Source organism: Stigmatopora argus, chromosome 15, assembly GCF_051989625.1.
Source record: "Stigmatopora argus isolate UIUO_Sarg chromosome 15, RoL_Sarg_1.0, whole genome shotgun sequence".
NCBI lineage: Eukaryota > Metazoa > Chordata > Actinopteri > Syngnathiformes > Syngnathidae > Stigmatopora > Stigmatopora argus.
The window spans coordinates 7629408-7640037 of NC_135401.1; the positions used below are offsets into that span (position 1 = coordinate 7629408).

At 41.1% G+C, this 10630-nt stretch overlaps 1 protein-coding gene across 1 annotated transcript in view; it reads right to left on the bottom strand.

Annotated features, from left to right (window-relative positions):
• LOC144090294 (nardilysin-like) overlaps positions 1 to 9928 on the bottom strand; it is a 64724-nt gene extending 54796 nt beyond the window's left edge. Inside the window, exon 1 of the mRNA XM_077621678.1 lies at positions 9834 to 9928. The gene's annotated coding sequence lies outside the window, so the exon portion shown is untranslated. The remainder of the gene's footprint in view (positions 1 to 9833) is intronic.
• Between the last annotated feature and the right edge of the window lie 702 nt (positions 9929 to 10630).

Genomic DNA, 10630 nt, shown 5'->3' on the forward strand with positions numbered 1-10630 from the left:
TCTCCATTTTGCCACATTTGCATGCCCACAGCTAAAGGTCATCATTTTTTCCTTTCAAAAGGTAGCTGAAAACCTCATTTAAAAGGCCTTAACACTTATTTCATCAGGCCTCCATTTTACTTTGAGCCACAGCCACTGAAAACACATCACCAATTCCCCCAAATTACATGAATAAGAAATGCAACATTCCATTTGAGTCTGTTCAAGTCTTACGCCTGCCATTTCCAAAATTAAAAATAAGGCTCTGAGTTCAGCATCAGCTTTTAAGCATTCACACACACTATTTCTAAAGACTTTTTTTGGTGACTACATGCTTTGATTTTGAATGGCAGCCTACAGTGGAAGGACACTGCGGTGATGGATTGGTTTGGACTATCTTCAAGGACCTTGGCTCCGCGTTTCCCTTGAGATTTGCTTTCTTTCTCAAAAATATGGACCAAAAGTAGGACTTTTTTGAAAAATGGACAACACCTCTCAACTAGCGATGATTCTCCTTTTTACGTGCTCATCTCTTACAAATAGTAGAGGCAGTTGTGAATATATTTATTCTTTGTTTTGTTTTTTTTGCGTTGTTGTAAGGGATCATGTCACAATCTTGAGTGTATAGTATGATTCTGCATCTGCTTCAGACGCCTTCTTCTTTCCGCCGGCCCGACAAGTACAATAAAGGGTGCTACGTGAACGTAGTTGTGTGACCACTTTCCGCACTACATTTTTTACGCATTGCAAAAAAAAAAGTCCTATTTGTCATGGTCGCTTAAGATTGTCGGTCGATATCGTGTCAAATTCTTAAATTCTCTGAACTAAGTCATTTTATCAACCTGTTTTTGTGAAATTGATTTGACTTACTGTATTTTCCGGATTATAAATCGTACCAGTCAAAGAATGCACAAGAAGAGGAAATAGATCAATATAAGACGCACCTGGAGTACAAATCGCATTTTTGGAAGGCCCAACAAATATGTTAAAGTAACTATAGTAAAATGAAGAACAATAGGCTGAATAGGCATTTGGTAACATAACGGTTTTTCAGATAAGAATAAGCTAAAAAAAAAATAACAAGCTGTAAAATGGAAAATACAGTGTATTTCTGAGTAAACTCAACTTGAAATGCTACAGGTGAATTTGTGTGGATTTAGCATTGGCCTCACTACCAATATCTTCAAAATATTCCGAAAATTGGAGTCTGGCTAGGGTGAACCCTGTTTCCTAAATTTGAGGCCTGCCTGGATGCTGGTTTCAAACAAATTAAGGCCACTTTACAGAAAAATAATGCTGAATTTTAATAGTTAACTTGAAAAGTGAAATGATTTCACTTAAAATTCAAAGGTCAGTCCACTTAATTTTGCTAAATCTCACAAACTCTTTCACATTCCTTAAACTACTATTTCAACGTGCATGTAAAATGTTCTCTCGTTCGTTAATGACAATGGGGTGACAATCCATTTGAATTAATCCAGCGGATTACAAAGGATTAAAAAAAATGTCTTTCAACCTCCAGTTGCTGACTGGACTTTAGATACCAACAGTTGCTATTTTGCAACAGAATTCCATATTTTTCCAAACGGCAGGCAGCCAATGATTGATTCAAAACGTCCGGAAAATATGCTAAATCCCAAGAATCAATATAATCTCCTGTCCGTCCCTCCACCCAATCTCTCTGCTTGAATTTCCATCATACATTTTCTTTCTTCTCTCTACCTTTGATTTTCAACCCTCTCCTCCACTCGCTCTCATCTCTTATTTTTTCTTGACTTCCCTTGGTCTTAATTAATAAAGGCTGTCAGCCTCAGAGCTCAGGTGCGCGATGCTTTTCCGGTGGACAAATTTCTCGATGCGGCTGCACGCGTGATCACCATGGATGCCCTTGGAGATGCTATGCTACGTGCGTCCGCTCTCGCCGCTATCTTAAGTGCTATTCTCAAGCGTTTTCACTCTTGATGCCTTCTGAAATGCTACCAACAAATACAGTATTACTCTCAATAACACTAAAACTCAAATTGCTCCAATAGTTAAGACCAGGATGCAAGCATTCGAGATGTTTTGACTCAGACGTCTTTTTAAGGATTCTTCCGGTCTTGATTCTATTGATCTGTAGTGGATTAGTTGTATATTTTGGGAATACTTGATGCAGGCCAGATTTCCTATTTCTGCAGTTTCAAAGCCTTGCTTTATCTGCCCCAGATAACGTTTTATGCTAGTCCATGTGTTTCTCTGTATGCTAGATACTCTACTGGAGGAGTCTGCAGGTTTTGGTCTGGCAATGACTCTAGATTGCAATTTAAGGGGGTTTTCACAGCAGAAAGGTGAATAGTTTGCTTTCTTTTCTACAGATTAAAACACAATGGACCCTTTTTTCTGGGTTTGACAAGCAATCCTTGCATATGCAAACGTTGTTAAATCGTATGAGAAAACGGTCTGAGTGGGGTACTGGAAAATACCTAAGTAAACAATCTTAGCGTTGTGCTGCTAGCCAAACAACATTTCGCCTAACACCCGTGACTACGAAAGCCTATGATGTGTAAAAAGGTGTGTGATTTCACGACTGGTCACTTCCCCAAAAAGTTGATGATAGCATACTTATGCCTGATTGTGTAGGTCTGTTGCTCCAAATGTGATGTTAGTGATTTCAAGTGCTCCTTTAAACGTGCAATGAATTAATTGCTCGATATATTGTCCCCTTCTGTAGCAGATCCTCAAGATACTGTGTTGATTTTATTTTACACGCTGCTTTAAAAACTGTTTTACAATAGATGCCGTTAATAGATGACTGGCTAGATGTTGTGGCAAATCCTTCACTACTGTTTGTGATGCCCCTTCAAATAAGTGCCTCTCTTCAGACGCCTCCTCACTAACAGCATTCCCAACTGTTTTAGCGAGTGTGTGTTTGTGTGTGCTCAGCAGGTCTTTGTCGCCGCGTGTTTTTTTTTGTTGCGTTCGGCGGCCATCCGAGTGAGCGAGTTTTCGGCACCACCGCCTCGGCCTTAATCCTCCAAAGCGGTGTAGTTGACACGCGCCGCATAGGCCCCCATTGTCCGGATAGACAAAGGCATCCGCTTTCAACCCAAAGGCAGTAAACGCGACAACTGCCTAATTGGAACAGTCTGCCGAGCTTTATAACAATCATTTTTTTGTTTTGTGCTTTTTCGCCGCTTGGGACTGGACTGGACTTCGTCTATTGTAGATGATTTTGGAGGGGCAAAATGTTACTTGGGGCTGTAAAAATTGTTTTTTGGTTCACACAATGCAAATTAATGGGTCTCAAAGCATTCATAAGTAAACAATTATCTGTTTACTACAGTCGCAAGCCCAGCCAAATTGAGAAAAAAGTGCTATTTATAGTCTGGAAAATACGGTATTTGTTATCGTCCTGATTCAGTTAACTTTTTACTACTGTGATTTTCCGAATTCTCGAAAAATTTGCCCAAAAAATTTATGTTTACGGAAACATTTTTGTATTTTTCCCATTTTTTAACAGTACGATTCTGGCAAAACAGCTGCCTTTTCATTTCGACTTAGTTACAATAGCGATTCTTCGGAAAATGAGTCGTCAACTTTCCGATCGATTGACTATGATGTCAAGTTCGCGTTTAAGACAATCAATTTCAACGCTCCACAGTGTTGCTGAAACAATTCTGACACTTGAATTAAAACGTTTTTCTTGAACAAACGGGAATCTAAAATCGCATCGGTCAGTCTAGCTGCTGGCCTTTCTGGCCTTAAGCGCCCCTCCAAAGCCGTGTGCTTCTGTTTTTTTAACTTCTGTGAGAATCTGACAACTGACAACTTTGCCATGGTTCGTGGGTTTGGGTCCCGTCAGTGGCGTCCTGTCACTGTGCGTGCGTACACGAAAAAGGAAAGTGCGCCAAAAAAAAAGAAAGACAGAAGAAAAATCCTTCATTTGGCCGAGTGGAGGATGAAAGAGTGTTTCGACTTCAAACGGCCGAGGGGCTCTGCGGATCGTGTCGTGATCCCCCTCCAGCCGCTTGGAAAAAAGGGAAAATGGGCCTACGGTTAAGACATTTTGGACAATTATGCTCATTAAAATGCCGTATTTTGCATCAAGGGTTTACGCTGCCTGTCTGTGATCAATTTGATTTGTTGGACTTTCCAAATTGCTTTGCGTTGAAACAAATGAAAGGATAAATAGGATAAGAAAAGCTGCTATTCGATTTCACCCTGAATATTATTATACTATGAATTGAGGCAGACACATCGAGCGCAAAATAGAAAAAAATTAAAGACGCAGTCATAGAAACCAGAACTTATTTACTGTTATATTCCTCAAATGCATGAGGTGTCAGTCAATCTGAAAATGTATTAATTGGCAATTAATTGGGCTGCCTTTATAGATAAAAAAAATCAATTCATCACAATTGTTATAGATCTTTTTGATGTGCTTAAACTGGGATAAATTGAATTCCTACGTTAGACAATAACTGCATTTCGATGATATTTATACCACTACATTGTGATGTTTGTATCTCCCCTTAAGCTACCAAATATCCCTAAGGTTTATTTTTGTAGCCAGCGTGTCCAATCCTTTCAGCGCTCCGTTGCAAAGTCACATTGTTGACGTTTTACGTTCGATTTCCAAGCGTGGTGGTGCATCGCTGCGGCGGCGTAGCGCGGCGCGGGTGGGTCATCCATCCCTCACGCAAACATTTACATTCTCGTATCGGCTCTGCCACACGGACGTGCCGGTAAACAAGCACAATAGTGTAATGGCCTCCGCATTGCAGTAACGGGACCGTCGCTCTGTGGACGACGTCGGCGTGAGGCAAAGACGGGGCGAGCGATTGGAGCGCCGAGAGAGGAAGGAGGAGGAGGACGATGATGATAAGAAGGTAGACTAAAGAGGATACGGAGAGATTTGAGCTCGGAGGAGATGAAAAGGGAGGAGAGAGATCAGCCAGCCGCCGTTTGCTGGCTTAAGGCTGCCCGAGGACTCGTTCATTTGGGCGAGGAAGAAGAGGAAAGGGAGGAAGAGCGGCTTCTGTAGGTGGACAGGCCGATAAGCTTCTCCGAGCGTTCTGCCCAGCCCACGTGATCCCTTCGCTTAAGACAACGGTGTTTTGATGTTGATAGAATTACGGATGCCCCGATCCCATCAAACGATCGCTTCATTTTCGGAAAATGTGCGGCGATGCTTTGCTCTGATGGTCGCTAAACTGCTGCGAGTCACTTTTTGTTGAGATTGGGGCATTTAGAGGTCACTTATTGTTGATTTTCAGTCATTTGAGTTGAAGTTTCTATCGTTTTGGGGTCACTTTCTGTGTTTGGGGGCATTCTTGGGTCACTTACTGTTGCTTTCATATGACTTGCTATTGATTTTGGTTCAGTTCCTGTTGATTTAGCTTCAAATCATGTTCGTTTTGGGTCAATTCCTATTAGTTTTGGGTCCCTTTTGTTTGTTTATGGGTATTTTTCTTTTGAGTTTGGGGAATTTGGGGGGCTTTTTCTGTTGAGTTTGGGGGATTTTGGGGGGGCATTTTCTGTTGAGTTTGGGGGATTTGGGGGGCATTCTCGGTCAAGTTTGGGGGATTTTGGGAGCGTTTTCTGTTGACTTTGGGAATTTTTGGGGGCATTTTCTGTTGAGTTTGGGGGATTTTGGGGGGGCATTTTCTGTTGAGTTTGGGGGATTTGGGGGGGCATTTTCTGTTGAGTTTGGGGGATTTGGGGGGGGCATTTTCTTGTTGAGTTTGGGGAACTTTTGGGGCATTTTCTGTTGAGTTTGGGGAATTTTGAGGGCATTATCTGTTGAGTTTGGGGGATTTGGGGTGTTATCTGTTGAGTTTGGGGGATTCTTTGGGGGGCATTTTCTGTTGAGTTTGTTTTTTGGGGGGGGACATTTTCTGTTGAGTTTGGGGATTTTTTGGGGCATTTTTGTTGAGTTTGGGGAATTTTTGGGGCATTTTCTGTTGAGTTTGTGGAATTTGGGGGCATTTTATGTGGATTTTGAGTCATGTTCGTGTCACTTCCTTTGGATCTTTGGGCATTTCTGGGTTATTACCTTGATTCGTGGTACTCTGAAGAGTAAACAAATGTAACGAGTAAACAAAAAAAAGCTATCTGTTGTCTGGAAAAGCCAAATGTAGTCAAATTGGAGCAAATGTTTCCAATGTGTAGGCGTGTAGAGCCCACTTAAGACAGCCATTGTACAAAAAACACGTCGCCGAGCTGTTTGTCGTACACAATACGGCGACCGTGTGAAGGTGTTTATTGCGGTAAGCTGATGCGCGTCTGTCAGCGTGTCACTCGTAAGCCGGCGGGACGACGCTAAGACGGCAGGGGCCGGGCTGACGTTTCCAACGTGAGAACGGACGCCGACAACCGCGGCGGGCTTTCAAAGCCTCCGTTTCCTCCCCGTTCGGGATTTGGCGATGCGCACGTGCTAGAAAACGTCCTGCCGATTAGCACGGCTCGTCTGGCTGAAATTGGAAGGAAATACAGAAAGAAGATGAACGGCTGATCAAGCACCTGAAGCCGAGGCGCGCTCGCTAATAGGACGTTTCTTCTTTTCCAATTTGCTCCTCTCCGCGCATTCGCTAAATGTTTTGGAGATCAAACACTCCAAATCCAAAATGAGAAAGCCAAATGAAAAGGGCCAGATTAAAAGGCAGGAAAAGGTTGGAAATTCATTTGGACTGGGAGGGCTGGCTGGCACAAACCATTACAATCACTGACTTTTTTTCCAATCCAACTGTGTGATTTTTGAGTAAGGATTTGTTCGTCGCGTGAAGTATTTAATTTTATTTTAGTAAGTAATTTAATTACAAAAATAAAATAAATACAAACTAAGGTTAATTTCAAAGACAGATTAATTTGCTATCGTCAATGACCAAGCATTTAAAGGAAAATTTAATAAATAAACCTACCAATACTTTTTTCCTTTCCCTGTTTGAATTAAAATATACTTTTTAAATTAATAAAAAAATGATATGTTGACACTTTCTTCCCCAATAATTAAATAAAAAGAAGAGAACGATTTAAGACATGATAATGATAATAAAAATATCAAATTTAACATTAAGAGCCTAAAAATAGAGGATTTGGACAACAATGTGGGGCCAATCGAGCCTAGCAAAATATTGTTATGACAAATCCAATAGGAAGTAAGCCAGAAGTGTCCTTGGAACAACAGGAAGTGACCCAGATTTGCCCCCAAAACAACAGAAAGTGGCCTGAAACGCATTTCCTAGTTGATAGTTGAAATAGTTGTCGAGTAATTTCAGCAATGGGAGGCTTGTGCGTATCTCCCATCACCTTCCCTGAAATAGCTTTTTAGCTTTTAGCAGGAAGAGCTAAAAGTCGACTTTGCGCCTCATTTCTGATGACATTTAAGTCGGCTCCGTCGCCGCCGTATTTTGGAACAATGTGTTGATGCGGCGGTGGAGGGGAAGCAGATAACGCAGTATATCTTCTTTTTGCGTGATTTATGAGGGGAAAGCGCCCGGACCCCTTTGTACTTTCACGCCGACGCGTTTATTGAATCAAACATCTGAAGTCGGAGACACTTCACACTTGATTTAGCGTTGGCTCCTCGCAACTTTTTCAGGGTGGCGACGACGCCGCCGCCAAGGTTGAACAAGACGACCCTAAAATTGATTTTTCGGGGAGGGGTGGCTTTGTGGTGAAAAGCGCGCCACGGATAAAAGGCTTCATTTTTGGGGGAAAATATTGTTTTTGTCTTTTGATGGTACACACAGCCGCGAGCACGCACGTGGGTGGAACACAGAGAAGGGTCCCTGGCTGTTTGTCATAAAGCATTATGTCAGCGTTGTGCCTTCAAGGTTTCATTTGAAATGTCAAACTTGCTCCCTCATACATATGCGCATGAACTCGGGAGGGCTGATCCAATTTGTTTTTATTTTGTCATCGCTAATTGCTGCGGCCATGAAAAGTGGCTGCCGCTGTCTAAATAGGGAGCGCAACAACAACACGCGGGGGGTGGGGGGCCGCACTCAGGTAAGACTGATCGTCTCCAAGAACATCAATCTCGCCACTTTCATCACACGAGACGTTTGGTCATATTCTGACCTTGCGGGGCTGATTTATCACCGTTTCCTGCGGTCATTCGTCAATTTGCCGCCATTTAGTGAGGCCTCGCTTTTTACTCGAATGTGGTTTTAACTCATTGCTTGCCATTGGCGGTGACAGACAAGCGAGATCTGCTCTAAAAATGGACCGTTTCTACCGAGACTTTGGCAGATTATTACGTACGACAGCGAAACTAAGGAAACGGCTCTTTCCTCGAGCTGAGGGCGTTAACAAATGGAACACAGTGCTCACAATATTAGCGACATAATGGCTTCATAGTGCATTCTGCTCTTAATGAATACTCATTCAAATGCAGAGACAAATTTAAATCATTAACAACTGCTGGCGGACAAGACAATCATCCTGAATCTGGTATTACAATTACATTGCACAGTCTATATTTGCCTCATCGTTTAGTAAAAACAAAATAAATACAATACAGTGGTACCTCGAGAAACAATCTTAATTCGTTCCGGGACTGAGCTCGTATGTCAATTTACTCGTAACTCAAATGAACGTTTCCCATAGAAATGAACTAAAAACAAATTAATTCGTTCCAACCCTCTGAAAAAACACCCAAAACAGGATATTGGATTGGAAAAACATTTGTATTTGTTCTAATTCGCCATCTATTAACAAAGTAACAAATAACTAGTGGTTTAATAGTACTAAAATGTGTTTAATATTACTAAAATTAGACAGATTTCGCAGAGGGGAGGAGAAGAGGGGGACTTTTTTCACAACAATGTGCTCATAACATAACATAAACAAATTTAAATGAACTTGGATTACAATGCAGTCACTCAAAAATATGTTTAATCTAACCTTACACTAAATTTAATTCTAATTTTGTTTTAAATTTTTGCGTTTGCTGTCTGCTCGTATATCAAAATTTGCCTCGTATCTCAAGATAAATATTTGCCCGAAATTTTACTCGTATCTCAAATTCCTCGTATGTCGGGGCACTCGTATATCGAGGTACCACTGTAGTCATTTTAGCAGGTAGCATATTGGTTACATTACATTTTAGTATGTAAAGTAAAGTGACACTACAACTAAGAAAATGACTCGTCACAAAAGACGTGAAAGGTCAAGATACAACTGAACAGGAAATTATAATTACTTTTAGGGAAAGATATTCATTTTTCACAAATTCTTGCCATGAGTCAGCGCTTCACTTTATTGCATTTTTCTTCCCCCTCTAGGGTTTTGCCTCTTGCAGCTGTTTTGATCATTTCCCCCTGCCCGTCTTTCTAAAAGGCACAGCAGTGTGAAATAAAAAGGCAAAAACTACACACACACAAAAATATCCCTAAATACACACTCGGGGATCGCAAAGGACATTTTTGTTTCAAAAGGATTCGGCTGGTTGCGGAAAGCGGCGAGCGTGACGGAACGAGCCAAACGAACTTCCTGATTCCCAGTGTCTCCGCTAACCTCTCTCCATCAAGAGGGCGGCCAAAAAGAAAGGCCAACACAAAATCCATTATGCCTAATGCCCCCCCAAATCCTCAAAAGCCTCGCAGGACCTAATCTTCATCCCTTTTTTTTCCCCTCCAAATGAGCTCAGACAGTGCACCATAAAGAAAAGCCCCAAGTGTGAGGCGTTAACTGGTGTTGGAATGCCTTCCTACATGGCTGACTGCAACGCATTACTTTGCTTTAATACCTTGAATCTCAGTTTAGTTTTATCGTTCCTTGGTACGCCGTGACCTCCTCGACTTAAAAAAAATGGCCGCGTACCAAAACTACATTTAAAAACTACAATACAAAACTGATTAAATGGTACTTACGCTTTTGGTCCAGGAGACGAGATGTTCCTCTGAATTGATGGCCAGCAAGAGTGATGACTTCAAGTGTCAGACTTTTTTTGTGTGTCTGCTGCAACAACTAGCTAGAGTCTCCTGTAGATTAAAAAAACAAAAAAAAAATGTAGTTTTAAACCAAATTTAAATTTCTACACAAAACAAACGTTGTCGTGCTAAACAGCTAATCGCGATTAGTATCAAATCAATCAAATCAAAAGCCTTTATTGTCATCATACACAGCTGCGTATAACAAAATTGGTGGTGCTACTCCACAAAATGCATTTTCCCCGTAAAAAAATATATAAATAAGTAATATAAAAATATAAAAAGTCACATCCTGGCCAGGTAAATTCTAAAAGTATCCTTCTTTTCTTGCTAATTCTGTTTGAGCATTATAAAAAATAAATACATGACGAACTCTTATTACTCCAAAACAAATACGCCGACCAAAGATGTCAACCTGGTGGTCTGGGTATGGGCTATATACGGCCCCCCACACCATTTTGTGTGGTCCTGGTACATAAATGTGCCTCGTGTCCATGTTTCTCGCTAAATTAAGATCTATAAAATTTTTGTCGTCCTTGATTGAAGACTACTGGACTCGACTGTATTTTCATTTAAAATATGAAATAAACGAATACATTGAATTAAAATAGAGGGTGATGGTTTCAAAATGTACAATGTGTGATTGTCTTGGTTTTATATTTAGTTTGACTGTATACTTTAACGGAGAGTGACTTTACATCCTTTGAATCCTTTTTCTCTCTTCACTATCTTGAATT